The sequence below is a fragment of the Triturus cristatus genome, chromosome 7 (genome assembly GCF_964204655.1).
Source record: "Triturus cristatus chromosome 7, aTriCri1.1, whole genome shotgun sequence".
Lineage (NCBI taxonomy): Eukaryota > Metazoa > Chordata > Amphibia > Caudata > Salamandridae > Triturus > Triturus cristatus.
The window spans coordinates 1,269,796,329-1,269,815,031 of NC_140590.1; positions in this window are offsets into that span (position 1 = coordinate 1,269,796,329).

An 18,703-nucleotide genomic window follows, 5' to 3' on the forward strand; every position below is an offset into this window, starting at 1 on the left:
CACGGCTTCTCGTCCTTCTTCTGCTTTTCTTGTGGTTGCTGGATCTGAGGAAGGAAGGTTCAGTGTGCCCCTAAATACTAAATTTAGGGGCGTTACAGGTAGGTAAAGGGCAGGGACCAATTGGTCCCTTCCCTGGGGTGGGTGTACCCTCTATTCTGCCACTCTCCAGTGGGAGGGGGGCAGGAGCCTGTCCCTGGTTGGCTGGGTCCCCCCATCCTCAAGATGGCGGGGACTCGAGGTTGGGCTTCACCTCGCCTCCCCCACCTTAGGGGTGGAGTTGGCAGAGGTGGGCACACCTCTCTTCCTCACTTTGTTTTTCCCACCGGGTCTCCCGCCTAAAGTGGGGGGTAGAACCAGTGGGGACCAGTTGCTGAGTACAGCAAGTGGTCTGGAGAGGCTCACAAAGGCGGTATGCCTTTGAAGCTTCTCCTTTGTGAACCCTGCCCATCCTGTGGGAGGAGGCTTGGCACCTCGTCCCAGTATGTGCATTGTTTGAGGCCCCCGAGAGCAGCAGGCTCTCGACCCAGGGGTCCAGAAACATGTCTGGTGGTGGCAGCCTGCGCAGCCACTCAATCAGGTCACTGGTAGTTGGCCGTTGTTCAGGGGGCATCTCTAAGATGCCCTCTGTGGTGCTTTTTACATTAAATCCCAAACTGGCATCAGAGTGGGTTTAATGTGCTGAGAAGTTTGATACCAAACTTCCCAGTCTTCAGTGCAGCCATTATGGTGCTGTGGAGTTCATAATGACAACCTCCCAGCACCATATACTCTTAATGGCAGCACTGCACTTACAGGGCCCATGAATGGACCTGGGCACTCTAGGGGTACAGGGCTCATGCACCTGTACCCTCACCACTGGCATAGGGCACCCAGCTAGAGGGGTGACTGCTGTATGCCAGGGCAGTGGTTTGTGGGCATGGCACACAGGGATGTGTGCCATCTCGTCTCTTTGTTTTGTTCTGCACTCAGACACTCAGCTTACAAAGGCCGTGTGTGTGTGTCAGGGCACAAGGCCTCTACGGGTTGCACAATAAGTTCTGCAGTCCTTAGGGGCCTTCTCTGGTCACAGTACCCTGGGTACCTATGGTACCATTTACCAGGGGCTGACATGTGGCCAGAGATGCCAATTGGGTTTAGGCTTCAATGCAGTTTTAGTGAAGGAACACATGCCCTGGGTACCTGATTGACAGGAGCCCAGGGCACACTCAGTCAAAGTACATCAGCTATTCAGCAAAAAGTGGGGGCATACCATGCAAGAAAGAGGGTACTTTCTCACATGAATACATCTAATACTCTGCAAAGTGAGGGCTTCTCGGATGCAGCTTCGGCGGTCAGAACTTCAGTAGGTTAGATCACTATACTAGTTCCGATCTATCCTTACAGTGGAAGGAAAGATTATCTGAAGATACCATAAATGGCCACATTCAGGCGGAACTAAATACATCTAGCGTTCAGATCTCCATGACTACAGACAAGCTATAATTTCCACTTCTCTCCTCTCCCCCACGAACTGAGCTAGAATCGCTCAATGCCCAGACGGATGGGATAACAATAGACATGCAAAACGCCATCAGAAACATGAAGACTATTTTAGTTATCTCAGAAAGCTATATCTCTAAAATCATCCAGATTAAAAAATCAGTACACTCACTACACAACAAACTTGACAGGATTAACACAACCCCATTGCCTCTGTCAAACAGGATTCTTCATCCTAGCAAAATCCTTAGTTATCTAACAGACTCCAAAACACAATCCTTAATGCAATCATACGAGTTGTCACCCAGTCCCACCCCTAAGAGAAATGATCAACAAATTTGAGCAGTTCCAATCAATGTAAACAGAATAACATAGGTGAATCCTAGAAAGCTAAATGTTAACAACCTGAAAGAAATAACATGAATACCTTTAAGGCAAGATTAGATTCTAAATACCCCTCTGAAACCGCTTATGTGCTTACTAATGAATTGCTGATCAGCTATGAAACATGCAGCGGACATTGCCGGCCTAATCCTGACCCGGGGTATTGACACAGCTATCCTAACAGAAACGTGGCTCGTTAATGCATCGTCCCCATGGCTAGACCTATTGGTTCCACCAAACTACAATATTGTGAGACAAGACAGGCTAAACAAAACAGGTGGAGGAGTGGCCTGTATACACAGATCAATCATCTCAATCTCTAAAGCCCACTCCGACCCGCTTGAGTCCTGTGAATACCTGGGGCTCTCTCTACATCTCTCAGATAACCAACACTTTACACTACACGCTTTCTACCACCCCCAGGTAAAAACGCAATGTTCATAGACCAACTTATGGAAATTATCAGAGCAAATTCTGATCCACACTCCAACAATATCTTTGTAGGGGACTTCAATCTACATTGGAATGACCTCATAGATAATCAGGTCAATATTTAAAAAAACTTCCTAGCAGACAATTCTCTAGTGTAGGCATGTGGTCTTCCAACTCACTCAAAAGGCGCTACATTAGACTGGATCATCTCCAAAGAAAAATAGGTGGATTCAATCGATATTGTACCCTGCGACTGGTCGCATCAACACATCATCACCTTTCAAATAACATCCTTTAAGAAGAAAAGAGCCACACAAGCAGTCAAGCCTAAGCAATGGGTCGGAGATACTAAAGGCCTAAACATGGAGTTGCTAACAGCAAGTTGCGAGAACGAACTTCAACCTCCTCCTGGAGTGGTGGACTTCAGCGAGCTTACGGATCATTACAACAGTACGATGTCTAAAATATTCAATAACATAGCCCCTTTAAAACTCAAAAGAATTCAAGTCGAAGATAAAAACCCTTGGTTCAACGGTTCTCTGAATGAAGAAAGACGGATACTCAGAATCACAAAAAGGAAATGGAGACAGCTCCCATCATCCCCTCATCTAAATCAGCTAAGAAAGACTAGGAAAGCCTACAATAAGAAGCATACTTCAGTCACAAAAAGACTTTTTGGGGAATTAAACTTGATAATGCTAAGAACAGACTGTGAAAACTCTTCAATCTACTGAAGGATCAGTCGAACAAATTGGCCAAATCCTCTCAACTAACAGCTCAATCGGCTCTGAGCTGTGAATACTTTTTAGCATTTTTTCTAACAAAGCTAGTTCTATGAAGAATGAACTCAAGGTTACCGCTGATAATCTCGTGACTCAAAAGAGCACTCAAGTGAAGCAGCCAACCCAGCCTGCACAAACACAGTGCCAAAAAATAAGGCCCATTGGTCAACCTTCAAACTTTATGATCAGGAAGACATTGCTAGAACCTTATTGGCCTTAAAACCGAACAACCATTACAATGATCCTCTTTCCGCAAAATGTTGGCTTACGGTCAACCACATGGTCATCCCTAGCTGGACTAAAATAATTAATGCCTCGCTCTCCCAAGGTTCCTTTCCTGACTTTCTAAAGACAGGCCAGGTCATCCCTCTACTGAAAAAACCTACCGAGAATCCATTGGACCCAAACAACTTTAGACCTGTAACAAACATCCCCTTACTGGCTAAGGTGTTGGAAAAATTTGCTCAACAACAACTGAACCTTCACATCTCTAAATTTAAGCTACTATACGACTGCCAATCAGGGTTTAGACCAGACCACAGCACGGAAACAGCAATTATGCACATAGCTGATGATGGTCTGCTTGCTCTAGACCGTAACAAAACCTGTCTACTAGTCCTCCTCGACCTATCTTCATCATTTGACACCGTAAATCATGGCAAATTATTAGACCGATTGGAGAATAGGATGGGTTTCTCTGGGACAGTCCTAAAATGGTTTCATTCCTTCTTAGAGAAAAAATCGAAAAGATTCTTGGTGAACCATAAACTATCCCTTCCATCCCGAGTCAGATTGGAGTCCCTCAAGGCTCAACGCTATCCCCATCCCTATTCAATTTTTACATTGAGCAAACCACGGAAATACTACAGCAGGCTAACATCTCCTTCCACATGTACGCAGACGACACTCAGCTGTATATGAAGATCACATTGCTTGAAGAGATCACAATAATGAACCTCGTACTACAAAAGACCGTACATTGGCTTTCTATCAATCATCTTAAACTCAACTCACAGAAAACAGCTGTTTATTAGTTGTAAATTTGTAAACTGTGATCGAAACTGTTTGTGGCGGAACTGTAAAGCATTCTGACACCCAGGATTGCGCTATAGAAAACACTAAAAATAAAATAAATAAATAAAATAAAATTTAATCTGATATATTTTATTTCTCCATTTTCCTATCCTGCTTTTTCCCATTGCCTTTTGTCTACCCCTCACACTTTAATATTTCTCCCATATTGATGGGTTTTAACCTTTTAGGTTTTTTAATCTCTGCCATTGTTTCCCTCAGCTTTGCCAAGTACCACGCATCAGGCGTTAGACTAACGCATTTCAGTGTGGTGGTCCGCATCACCGCACTGAAATGGATAGTCATGCATTTGTAGCACCTTAGTATCAATCCAGAGTGCTATTAGTGCACTGTTAGAAACTATAATCCAGGTTGCAGCGCACGGTCTGCGCTGCTTGCGCAGGCTTGGGGTGGCTGGCTCAGCTCGTGACTGGGGTGTCTTAAGCAGGCTGAGAGCAGAGGCTACAATGTAAGCAGGTTTATTCACTTCCCCTTGACACCGGCAATCCATTCAGGTTAACTGTGTGACTCGTCACCTCACAGTCAGTGTTAAAATTATGGCCCACAGCTTCTATCAAGAGACTCTCTCTCTTTATATATTGGCGAGCCGGCACGGTGCGAGGGGAAAACGCGACAGGCATGGAATAATGTGACAGTCTTTTGACACGCGGCCAGTCCTGTCCTAGTACAGACAGCTGCAGGATTGGTGGTGTCTGACAGGCAGCACTGAGCTCATCTCAGATTGCATGTTGTGGCACAGCCTACAAATAGTTGTCAACTTGACTCCTGGAGGAGCACGGCTGCAGCCGACTCCGAAGACAGCAGCACCCAGGAGGGAGAGAGTGTGCCTACACCGGCAGCAGGTAAGGGAACCTGCGCTCCCACCTTGAAACTTAATCTCGCTCCACAAGAGCCAGTACTAGCTTCCCCAGTTGGTTTGGTCTTGAATTCCCACAGAGCAGGCCAGAAAAAAAGTTAGGGATTATACTCACGCACTCAGTAGGTAATGGGCGCCACAGGGATGAAGGTGTCTGCACTTAGCACCTAACCCCGCAAAAGGGCATGCTGCACCGCCGGCGCTTCACTGCAGATAAACAGCAGTTATCTGTACCGCCACAAGAAGTAAGGGACCCTGCGTTAGACACCTGCCTACACCTGTAATCTTTCCCACACACCCTCCAAAAACACCAGAGAAACCCATACACTCACCCACTCTCCACCCAGCATCCCAGCATCCCCGCTTCCATACTTCCCTTTCACACAGGACTGCCCGGGCACACCCCTGCCCACGGGACTGCCGCAGGTGAGTGCGGTCTACACATAAACAAGCTAAACTGGAAGCTGAGCCCTAGGGAGCAATCACCAGGATGGATGCAGCCTCCCTAGAGCCTGAGTCTGTTGGCGCTTGCCTTGCGGAGTGAGTCCGGCCCCGGAAGCTCATACTTCCACCTGAAGATCAAGGCCCTCTACGACAACTTCAGCGAACCGACGACGGAAAACACCCACCCCCCCCCAACGCCACTGCCAAGCCAACCCTCATGGCCTGGGAACCCACCACCACCGAACACATCGCTGCCACTATGAAGAAAACCCACTCAGGAGCCTCAATGGACCCCTGCCCACCACACATATTCCACAGGGCCGCCACCACCATCGCTCCCGAAATAGGACTCGCCATCAACGCCTCCTTTAGGTCCGGCATCTTCCCAGACGACTGGAAGCGGGCAGAGGTTAAACTCCTCCTCAAGAAACCCACTGCCGACCCAACTGACCTGAAAAACTACCGACCTGTCTCTCTCCTCCCCTTCGCGGCCAAAGTCACTGAGAGACTCGTGAATGCCCAGCTGACCACCTTCATCGAAGAGAACTCCATCCTAGATGCCTCCCAGTCTGGATTCCGCAGCAACCACAGCACCGAGACCGCCCAAACTCGCCACCACGGACGACATCCACAGGCTACTAGACCAGGGACACACTACAGCCCCCATCCTTCTAGACCTCTCCGCAGCCTTTGACACCGTTTCACATCGCACTCTTGCAGCCAGACTTCACAACGCGGGCCTACAAGGAGCCGCCCTCAACTGGATCCAATCCTTTCTCTCACTCAGAACCCAGAGGATCAGACTCCCTCCCTTGCTCTCCGCACCCACCAACATCAACTGCGGAGTACTCCAGGAATCATCGCTCAGCCCCACGCTCTTCAACATCTACATGGCCCCCCTCGCCTTCATCGTTAGACAGCATGGACTCAGCATTGTATCCTACGCCGACGACACCGAGCTCACTCACGAAGAACCCAGAAGACACCAGACTCTATTTCCAGGAAGGAATGAAGAATCTGGCAGCTAGATGAAGGACAACTGCTTGAAGCTCAACTCCGAGAAGACCGAGGTCCTCATCCTCGGACTCCACACCTCCGCCTGGGACGACACCTGGTGGCCCCCCGCCCTCGGAAACCCACCCACTCCGACAGACCACGCACGAATCCTCGGCATTATCCTCGACTCCTCCCTCTTCATGAACCACCAGATCAATGCCGTCGCCTCCACCAGTTTCAACTGCCTGCTCATCCTCCACAAGACCTTCAAGTGGATCCCCCCCGACTGCAGAAAGACCGTCACCCACGCACTCATAACCAGCAGACTGGACTACGACAACGCCCTATATGCCGAATGAACAGAACTCTCTAACACAGACTCCAAATCATCCAGAACGCCGCAGCCAGACTCATCCTCGGTACACCTCGCCACGAACACATGACCCAACACCTACGAGACCTCCACTGGCTCCCCATCGGGAAAAGGGTCACTTTCAAACTCCTCACCCAAGCCTACAGATCCCTCTACAACATCAGACCCAAATAACGAGAGTTTCCTTCCACGTACCCAAGAGGAATCTGCGCTCCGCTGACCTTGCCCTGGCTGAGGTCCCCCACATCCGCAGAAACAGAACAGGCGAGAGATCCTTCTCGCACATCGCAGGCAAGACCTGGAACGAGCTACCCATTGACATCAGACGCTCCCCGACCCTGCACAGGTTCAGGAAAGACCTCAAGAGTTGGCTCTTCGACTGATCCGGAGCTGCCTCCCCTCCCCCCTAGCGCCTTGAGACCCTCGCGGGCGAGTAGTGCGCTTTATAAACCCCTGAATGATTGATTGATTGATAGCATCGACAACTTGATACCTGGTTATGGTAATGAGGTGAAGCGGTAATGGTGCCGGTCCAACTTTCAGCATGGCCAGCAGCTGTGTCACTTACGAGCCTGGTGTTTTCGGAAGCTCTGGTACAGCTGCAGCCTGCTGGTGTGATCTGGTGCTGCGGGGTGGGGCAGATAGTGGCATGCCAACCGGGCTGACACCGCTCAGCTGCACTCCTTAGTTATCATTTTTATGCGGATTGATTAAACCGTACTATCTTTGAAACAAACAGCATCCTGGCTGGCTGTAAGGTGTGCGCATCACTCTCCTTAGCCTTGCCAATGCCCGTGATGCTGTCTGGGGTGGCTCGCGAGTACTAGGTTAGTGTCCTTCCATATCTGGTGCTTTGCAGTAATTTTAAGAATTCTTAGAGTTTCTCTTTGGTGAAATGGGTGTCATTTCTGATATTTAAATGCTTGCCTCATCTTTATCACTTAACTTTGCTTGCGAGAAAGTCACTCACAGTTGTTGAAATGTCACTCATAATTACACTGAAATTATGAGAATGTCACACACAGTATTGAAAACCTTGGCAGCTGTGTTCCCTCTTCTGTCATTCTTTCTCCTCATGTTTTAATTTACAATGTGATTCCAACACTTCAAAAATAAAAATTCCATTCTTTCACTCAGACTCCATGCATATGTTTAATATTTATTTATTTTACGTTTCCTTCTATGTACTACTTGCGATTTCTTAAACAATAAAATTCCATTCTTCCACTCTAACTCCACGAATATGTTTAATTTTTATTTATTTTACGTTTCCTTCTTTGTACTACTTGCGATTTGCTTAAAAATTAAAAATTCCATTCCTTCACTCCGACCCGTGCGTGCATTTATTTAATTTTCATTCATTTCACCTTTCTTTGTACTAGTTGCGATTTGCTTGGGAAAATAAATTCCATTCTTTCACTCCGACTCTGTGTAAGCATATCATTTTCATTTATTTAACCTTTGGTCTTTAAACTACTTGCGACTGCGACTTGCTTCCTGTCTTTTGTGCACACCGGCTCCCTCAGGCCTCTTTCAGCCCACGCCCCCAGTGTTTGCAGAGCTGAGAGCCTTCCCCAGCAGTGGGATTCCTCAAGCTGTCCGTCTTTGCTTACAATTCCTATCTTTTGACACTAGAAGGGAGGATACTTGTTTTGTGCCTTTCTTTTAGGGCGCGCGCATTTCTTTGAGCCTGGGGGGGGGGGGGGGGGGGGATGGGGGGCTTCCTCTCATTAGCTCCTTTCTTCTTGCATTCTCACTCCTAAAAGTCCAGTTTGCTCAGTGCGTTTGTACGAGGAAGTAGATTTCTGTCCCAGATGTAAAGTTTTCACTTCGGAAGGCATGTGTTCATAAAATATTCTGTATTCAGGAGTAAACTCAGCATGTACACACAACAGCTCCGTAGAAGCACATCTGCTGAAGCTGTTGAAACCATTGTTAATAATGCCTTTATGAAATATCAACCGACGCAGGCCACGCAAAGGCTTTTCTAAATACATATAACAGATTTTTATGATGGGATCACGTTTATTTTCCCTGGGTTTCCAGTACTTTTTAAGTACAGCTCCCGGTGAGTGCACGACAGGAGCATAGATATGAAAGCAGCTTGTAAATGAAAGTTGTGCTTGTTCCAAAACTGTCACTGACAAAGAAAATCGTTTGTTATTATGAAGTGCTTGTGCATGAACAAAACAAGTGCTCTCATGAAACAATTGTGTGCCTGGAGTGGACAAAGTGTACATAAACGACATTTGTGCGAGAAAACGGTGGCCTATAAAACAAGCATTGGCATAGCCAATAGGTCTCGCCTTTGGGACCTTATAAGTGTTTAGCCACGCAACAGTTGCATAACTAAATACTTATAAGGTCCCAAAAGCGAGACCTACTGGCTATGCCAAGCGGCCGTGAAAGTGATCGCAATCAAACCTCAAAGCGGCCGCGAAAGTGAAAGTAATCGCGGTAAAGCGGGGCGCGCGCGCCCGCGCACATGCACTGTAGCTCTAGGCTTGCCGGGTAGCACTTTTTGGAGCCCTCTCAATAAGTCTCGCCAGACCAGCGCATGCGCTGGGTCAGGCGAGACCTAAAAAGTGTGCTTACGGCATAGCGCACCCATGAAAGACAGCAGTGTGTGCATCAGCGAATATGTGCATAAAGGCGGTATGCCGGGCCGGCTCTAGGGCGGCGCGATCGGTGCGACCGCACCGGGCGTTGACTTGTGGTGGGGGCGTCATTTTCGAAAATGTGTATTAACATTTTAAAAGCACCTGCTGCCTCGTTCCTGACCTCCAGCAACTTTCAAACATCAATTAAAATGTCAGGAGAAGTACGGTGATTAATCGTCTTCCTGGAAAGAGACCAGAGGTTTGTCTAGTGGAAGTTTTGACAAATCCTAAGGAAGCGCAGAGGGTTAAAATGCCTGCTGCTAAGAACGTGTACCATGCAGATAACGAAGTGCAAATAATAGGCTAGAGCGCGCAGGTCTCGAGTGTTCATCCGTTGCTAGGAGAGCTCGAGCAAGCGAAGTGGCAGCGCGAGGATATCCCGCTCGTCCACCTATCACTGATTCAGAAAAGTGAGCTCCTAACAAAGCTGAACGCTGTGCTAAATACCTACCTGCCGTGAGGGGAACGGCCTGCTGTGGGGTCGCTGGGCTGCATTTTGGCGGACCTTCATTGCCGTGAGGGGAACGGCCTACGAACACTACAAATCCCGGCATTCCTGTACCGGCGCTTGCCGATGACGACGCTACCCAGCGCCGGACCTCCTTAAAATCGAACAGGCGCTCACGCAGCGCGGGACGCTCCTAACAAAGCTGAACGCTGTGCTAAATACCTACCTGCCGTGAGGGGAACGGCCTGCTGTGGGGTCGCTGGGCTGCATTTTGGCGGACCTTCATTGCCGTGAGGGGAACGGCCTACGAACACTACAAATCCCGGCATTCCTGTACCGGCGCTTGCCGATGACGACGCTACCCAGCGCCGGACCTCCCTAAAATCGAACAGGCGCTCACGCAGCGCGGGACGCTCCTAACAAAGCTGAACGCTGTGCTAAATACCAACCTGCCGTGAGGGGAACGGCCTGCTGTGGGGTCGCTGGGCTGCATTTTGGCGGACCTTCATTGCCGTGAGGGGAACGGCCTACGAACACTACAAATCCCGGCATTCCTGTACCGGCGCTTGCCGATGACGACGCTACCCAGCGCCGGACCTCCTTAAAATCGAACAGGTGCTCACGCAGCGCGGGACGCGCGCGGGCAGCGCCCGGGCGAAGCCCGGGCCAAGGGCGGGCCCGTCCTTGCCCGTCTCTGACCGATCCTGACTGGACTGGGCAACATCTCTAACGCTGCTGTGACACTATATCCAAGGTAGAAGGGCGTACTCATCCTTGTTCGGTCTCGAAAGTGATTGTTGCATCCCCTTGTTTAGCTTCATAGTCGCCCATTTTGTACAGCGAGTATTGTGTTCTAGTGGAGTTGTATCTTACTCTCTTGTAATTGTTCCTTTTAGGCTAACGAGCACATTGGCCCTAGTATTGTATGCTTAGTACAAATGGCGTCCAAAGGTAAACGTACATGCGGGGGTGGGTCTGTGACCGGTACACTCGACCATTTTATTACAAGAGCTGTATCATGTCTTGAGCACGAACTGGCTATTACTGAGCGTCGCTTGTCTGTTGAGTTAGCGCAAGCTAGACGCTCTTCCTTGGGAATTTTGGCTGGGGCCAAATCTCCTTTGAAGTTAGCGGTCCAGAATGGGGGCGAATTAGTTCTGCAGGAGAATGTTGGGACAAGTCCTTCCACATCGCAGCCCTGCAGTGTCGTGTGTGATGCCCCTGGGGACTCTGGTGACTCTGCGATAATAGCTCGCAACCCCCCTATCTCTAATAAATTAGTTATAACCCACCCACAGACTAGGGCTAGCAAAAGAATTGTAAATCCCCCTAATGCCAAGAGGAAACGAGTAGGGGGGTCCCAGGGAGGGAGGAAGGCCAAACACCCTAATGTTACGGAAAAATCTCCAATGGGGGTTACACAGGGCGAAGTTCCCTCATCTCCTAGTGGGAATATTACTTGTCATACAGACCAGCCTCAATCGAGTAATATGGTCCTCGAAATAGAAAAAATTTTCCGTTCTCTGATTCTCCCCGTGCTGGAAAGGGTTAAGCAAGTTAGTGAGAAGGTAGATAGATTAGAACAAACTGTTCTGGATAATTTTTGCTCACTGAAAAATGTTATTAAATTAGCTACCAAGGCAAGGGACAATCCTGTAGGGGTGTCCTCTACCCTTCCTACTCCCCCGCTGGCATCCTCTGCTAATGAAGTAGTGCATGGGGCTTTACCCGAGGTCGCTCTCCCCAAGGTACAGGTCATTGATAATTCTAACTTTACTAGTCAATGTATTGATAATTTGGGAGACAATCTTGCGAGTGTGCCCAGTATTAATGCTGGAAAAAAGTCTATGAACCAAAAAAGGTCCTGGGAACCTGGGGTCAAAAACAGTATATCGCCTAGGGCCCATATTCATCTGCCCCCTGCCTGTACACCCTATGTTGCTGTTCTAACTGGAGTCCCTGAACTACAGGAAGGGGTTTCGGAATCGTACCAGCAACTAAAGAACAAAGTTACGTTTTGGCTAAATAGGAACAGACCGCTTCCTAATCACCTAGATGGAAAGATCCTCTTCACTAGAAGGGTTAGCTGGGTAGGTCCAAGACCCAAAGATGTCCCAGGGGACTCCATTTTAGTCAACTTTGGAGATAGTCGTACAGTGCATTATATTTGTGGCTCCCGACTGGCTTGCGACCAGTCAAAAATTAGGGTACACGATCTAGGTTTTTTTTATAACTCTTACCCTGTAGGACTTAGTCCACCTCTGGAAAATTGGGAAGCAAATGATTTGTGCTCCCCAGTAGCTTTTGCCTGACCGACACCTGGGCCGCAGTTATTTACTATACCTCTCAATCCAAGTACTCCTGTTGGAGGGCCTAAGTTCAACAAACCTCTACGTTACTCCCCTGTTACCGGGGTGGACAAGATAATAGATGTAGTTGTAGCAACCCCTGATCTGTCTATGGGACCAGAATGTGGACTCGTGCAGCTGTGTGCGAACTCTGCCCATGTTCAAGGCCAAGGAAGGGAGGGGGGGTCTATGGTCTCTTGGAATATTGCAGGCTTAAAATCAAAAATGGATTCACCGGATTGGCTAGGCTATATAGGCAACTTTGATGTCTGCCTTTTCCAGGAAACCTGGACCTGTGAGCCTCAGTTTCTACAGGGATTTTTGAACTTCTATGTCCCCGCAATCCAGGGTATAAGGGGACGTCCAAAGGGAGGACTGACAATCTGGGTCCGACAGGACATATTTTCAAAGGCTTCTGCAATACCTACTGGGTCCGAAGATATTCAATTAGTGAGGGTGTCACTTGGAACCCTTGGTGATTTGGACATCTACAATTTGTATTTGAGGGACCCTAATAGGACAGGCTCCCAGGTTTTGGCTCTCTTGGTCTCCATTATCGACCAGCACTCAGGTGGGAGGCGAATAGTGGTAGCTGGGGATTTTAATATCACCTTTGAACCGCTCCTAGACCCTGATTCTGGGTGGGGCAATGAAGCTGTGGAAGACCAATTGTGGGGGGTACCTGCGCTTGACCTCAGCCCAATTAAAAGGTGGACTGAGATTATTGTTCAGACCAACGCTCTCTGTTTTGAGCATGGTCTGAGGGCCCTGAATGGGAGGACGCCAGGTGATAAACAAGGGGCGAAGACTTTTGACAATGGTCGACATTCTAGTAGGATTGATTACGTCCTATGTAGCTTGCAATTATGGCAACCAGCTTTAGATATGGTTGTTGAGGTTAGAGTTGAGAGTGACCATAACCCTATCTGTGTTGCGCATAGATGGTGGTCTAGTAATCGCTTAATAGCTGGTGGAATGGTTCCGTGCCTGCCTGAGGTAACTCTAACAAATAACATGCGTAGACTTAAGTGGGGGGAGCTCGAGCATAACACCTTGGCCATTGCCGATATAGATAACAAATTAGTTGATTCTATTGTTGAGCTTGAGGGTTTGCTATTCCAAGATCCAGGCAATAATAAAGTCACTGCATGCCATGAGAAGTTGTTTGCTGAAATAGGTTCCTATTTTACGAAGCCCTTGAGGAACACGAATAAGGCTCCAACTAAGAAAAATAGATGGTACGACGGTGTTTGTAGGGAATCCAGGTCCACCCTAGTGAAAGCCCTGTCTAATGGTGGACTGGAGGGTATCCGCTCCGCCAGACTAGCATATAAAAAAGCTGTAAGGATGGCCAAAAAAAACTGGGACGAGCAACACTGGCTGGATTTAAAAAGCGCATGCCATACCCGAGATTCCCGGCTATTTTGGAACATTCTCAAGTGGGGCCATGGTGGGCGCCCTGATAGCCCCTCCAACTATGTTTCACAGGCAGAGTGGGTACAATATTTCAAACCTCAATATGCTTGTAACATTTTGTTTAACTTTGCATGGGTGCCAAATCATGTTTTCTATTCCCAGGGTCCCTTTTGTATCCAAGACGCCAGTAGGGCTTTGTGCTCAGTTACCAGTGGACGTGCCCCCGGCCAGGACAGGGTTCCTTCGGACGTCTTTCTCCACAATAAGGGTAACTGGAGCAAGTATATAACCCTATTGGCTAACGCTGTGGCTGTAGGCACGCCAGTCCCAAAATCCTGGAGGGGGGCAGTTATTATACCTGTATTCAAGAAAGGCGACAGGACGCTCCCGGGAAACTATAGGCCAATTAGCCTCATCGATTCCATTCAGAAGGTGGTAGGGAGGATGGTCTTGAACCAAATACAAGAATGGATGGATGATAATAACATTTTGTCACCCTTCCAAGCTGGTTTTCGGAAACTAACCAGCACGGTGGACCAAGTCTTTTACTTTGTCCAGCTCCTCTGGAAGGTGGTGACATTGGGGAACGGCAGTCTTTATGTAGCTTTTGTTGACTTAAGGGCTGCCTTCGATCTTGTACCACGACACCGGCTGTGGGCAGTTCTAGAGAGGCTAGGTCTTCCCAAAGAAATTCTGACTATGGTGATGCGTCTGCATGAGTCTAACTATGCTAGGATTCAGTGGGGAGGGGCGGGAGAGGATACATCTGAGTTCCCGGTTGAGCGTGGTGTGAGACAAGGTTGTACTATGGCACCCACGCTCTTCTCACTTTATATCAACGGGATAGTAGAACTCATGCTCTCTGCTAATACCGACGCTCCAAGGTTGGCTGGTGTTTCCATCCCCATATTATTGTTTGCAGATGATACGCTTATCGTATCCAGAACATCTAATGGTCTGCAAAAAGCCCTTCGCCTGTTTGATGAGTTTTGCCTTGATCATGGTTTAGAGGTTAATGTGGCAAAAACGAAGTTTATGGCCTTTAACCCTCATAGCAGCTTTCAAGGGAAAAGAGTGTTTATGAATGGGCAACCCTTAGAATTAGTGACCAATTTTACATATCTTGGATTGCAAATCTCAAATAATAATAATTGGCGCAGACATCTGGAAATGGCCTCCCTAAGATTTAAGCAGATAACTGGTGCTTTGACCAGGGAATTTAGTAGGTCATTTACGAAACCAATAAGCCCGGTTTTGCAAGTATACGAAGCAAAGGCCCTAAACTCTGTCCTTTATGGGGCGGAACTTTGGGGCTTTGAACAGCTAGCGACTTTGGTAAATGTGGAGCATAAATTCCTGCGTAAAATAACTGGTCTTCCTCAGAGCACCCCTCTGATCCCACTTAGGTATGATCTGGGCAGGAGGTCCATTAAGGATATTGCAAGACTCCGTCCGGTTCTATACTGGCGGAGGCTTTGGACTACTCCTGAACTTTCCCACTATGCCAAGGGCCTGAATGACATTATAAAATCTGATGTTTTTCACAAAATTGAGTGGCTGAAGAACTTGCATGCGTCTTTAAAGGACATGGGTATGGAAGGGTTGTGGACCGACCCAGCTTCTGCCCAGTTTCCATCAAAAAGTTCTCTTAAAATAGCATACTGGGAAAGAATAGATTCCCAGGTACTGAATAAAGCAACTGGGATGTCTGGGAAATTTTTGGAGTTCAAAGATTCCCCCTATTTGGAACAATACTGGGATGTGGTGACTAATGTGGGTGACAGGAAACTTTATTTCCAGTTTAGAGCTGGTTCTTTGCCCCTTAGATCTTTGACTGGAAGGTGGGCCACGAACTCGGAACTGCAATGTCCTGCATGTGGGGCTGCGATGGAATCATCTCCCCACTTTCTGTTTGTCTGCCCGGCACTTGCCATTCCAAGGCGTGTTTGGCTCACACCAATGTGTAGATTGCTCGGCACAAGGAGCAGCACTGTAGCTTTACGCATTCTGCGCACTAGCTCTTTGACATTTGTCTCTGTTGCATTGGCAAAATACCTGGGCTGGGCATGGGCATTGCGGAGAAAATCAATTAAGCGCTCCCTTGATGGTCCCTAATGAATTCAGTGTTCGGGTCTTCCCCACTTTTAAGCTGTACCAGGGACAATTTTAATCTAAAAAAAAAAAAAAAAAAAAAAACCTTTTATTACTAAATCTCAGTCTGTTGAAGTGTTTAATATTTTTTTAACAAGGCTCTTTTAATAAGGTATTTTAATGTATTTATTGAAATGTATGTTTTAGGTACTATGTTTGTGTCTTTTATGATTGTATTTTTAAATCGAATAAAGACTGATTGATTGATTGATTGTAAATAGGTCAGTGGGTTACTGCTTCTGTAAGAAAGCTCATTTTGTTACTTTATAAGTCAAAATCCTAATATAGAACATTGAGCTATTAACTGTCACCCTAAAGCTGCTGCAAACTGCAAGGTATATGTTATAACTATATGTTTTTTTTGCCCAGTCTTTCATTATCCTAATCTTGTGAAAAGGCTTCATTTGGATAGAAAACAATTCTTCTTATGAAAGAGAACCCCTTACAATGATGTTACATTTTAAATTCTTATTTTGTGCCTTTCCTGAATAAGAACTTTAACTATATTGCCTACCAGTATCGATGACACGTCACTCCTACACAACATCTTGTAGTACTGTCTGATGTAACATTTCCTATACACTGATTTACACACATATGACTGTTTCTGTGCAATGTGTGTGTGGTATAAAGTGCTCCGACACCTTACACTGGTATTAGTGGTGCTATAGAACTAAATGAATCTGAGAGACAGTGGTTATGGAAACTTGAGAGGCACTGTTAAAGGGTGGTACTGAGGGAATCTGTGGCAGAGGTGGTCTTTGGGGGGGTGCCAACAGTGCTAAAGCCGGCTGTGGCAGTATGTGCATGAATTCAATGCATGCATTAAATGAGTTTAGACACAAAGTAATGTGCAGGGGACAACAGTGTGCATGAACTGCACTTTTCCATTCAACCAATCCATTTATATCACATTTTCACCCTTCCATTCACCCACTGATATCCACCATTTCAACTTTGTATTCAGTCATCCATTCATTCTTTCATCCATCATTTAATCTACATCCATCCGTCCACTCTGCCATCAATCCATTATAATCCATCCATTCACTCTGCCATTAATACAGTCTGCCATCCACCCCTCCATTCACACATCCAGCTACTCTGCCATCCATTCTTTCATCTTTTAACACACCCTTCCGTCCCTTTACTTTCCCATTGTTTACCTGTCCATCAAACTATTCATCCATCCAACCCATTTACTCTGCTATCCTGGTGAATGTGGAGCGTGAAGCTTAAAGTTATAATTTTCATTTGCAATTTATCCACCACCTTTAAATTATTACAAGTAGCACACCTCATTACACACTCGTTTCAGCTAGCTAACCAGACAATGCTGTTACTCGTCACTCTATCATGCACTGTGTTCTCAAATAATGATACTCCACCGTACAACACTACACTATGCGAGAATCTCCACCACTCTACTGCACAGCACTGCACTCAACAACACTGAACTGTACAACACTCTACTCGACTGACCACCTCTCTATGCCAGTGCACTCTACAACACTCTGCTTCACTCTTTGACACTCTACGACACTCTACTTGACGACACTCCACTCCACCACACTCTATTTCATAACACTCCAGACATTGACACTCCACTGTACAACACTCAGTGCTACTTTTCATCACACTACAAAACTGTACATTACGCCGCTTCACTCTACGATACTCCACTCCACAATACAACACACCACACCACTCCACAGTATAACACTTTCCTCCACTGTACGCTTCATCGCTCCACTCTGCTTGACTCCATTCTATTCCTCTCCACAATAGTCCACTCTACAACACTAAACTCTTGTTAGACCTGTCAGCCTGAGTGTGGACTTCCCCCAAACGTTTTGCTTGCTTACCTCCTCTTTTTGCTTATTCTTTGTGTTGACCTTAGGACTCTGAGCACTTTACCACTGCTGACCAGTGCTAACGTGCATGTGGTTCTCCCCTAAACATGGTTACATTTGATATGTTATGTTATGTTAAAATTTGGTAGAGCGCAAAACAGCTGCCCCAGCAAAGGGGCGTCCCGGCGCTAAAGAACCACAGAATCTTCACAAGAGACAGAAAACCAGAAGTCAGAAACCTAAAAGGGGGGAAATAGATGGGTTTTAACAGCTCTCCGGAAAGCGGACAGATTTTCCATTGAGCGGATATTCACCGGCAGATTGTTCCAAAGTTTAGCTCCTAGTACGCTAAAGGAGCACCCACCTATGTGAGCTAACTTTGTATGGGGAACTGTCAATAAATGTTGTCCAAGAGAGCGCAGATTACGCTGTGGCACGTAAGGTATAAGGAGAGGGCGGAGAAGTTGTGGGTGACCCATTTTGAGAATTTTAAAGATCATAACGAGAGCTTTAAACTGGATACGGGACTCAATCGGCAGCCAGTGCAATTTTCGTATAGTGGCTCTAGCCGAGCACCTACGGGGAAGTCCAACCAAGGTTCTTGCCGCGGTGTTCTGTACACGCTGTAGACGCGCAATCTCATCTTTGTTAGCGCCCAGGAGTAGGACGTTAGCGTAGTCTAGGCGGGACAGAATTGTGGCTTGTATAATCGTTTGGCGAACCTTGGAGTCAAAGAAGCCAAGTATGGGATTAAGGCTTCTCATCAGGCCCACACAAGTGGCCGATACTCTTTTCGTGTGGGTCTGGAAATTGAGTGCTGAGTCCATCCAAACGCCCAAGTTTTTGACCAGGGATTTAGGGGGAGGGCCAGTGTTGGTTCCAGTAGCTGGTGTTCTTTCCAAGAAGCAGTACCTCCGTCTTGCCTGCATTGAGCTGCAGGCAATTATCCGTCATCCATTGGGCTACGGCAGCCAGCCCATCCCTGAACC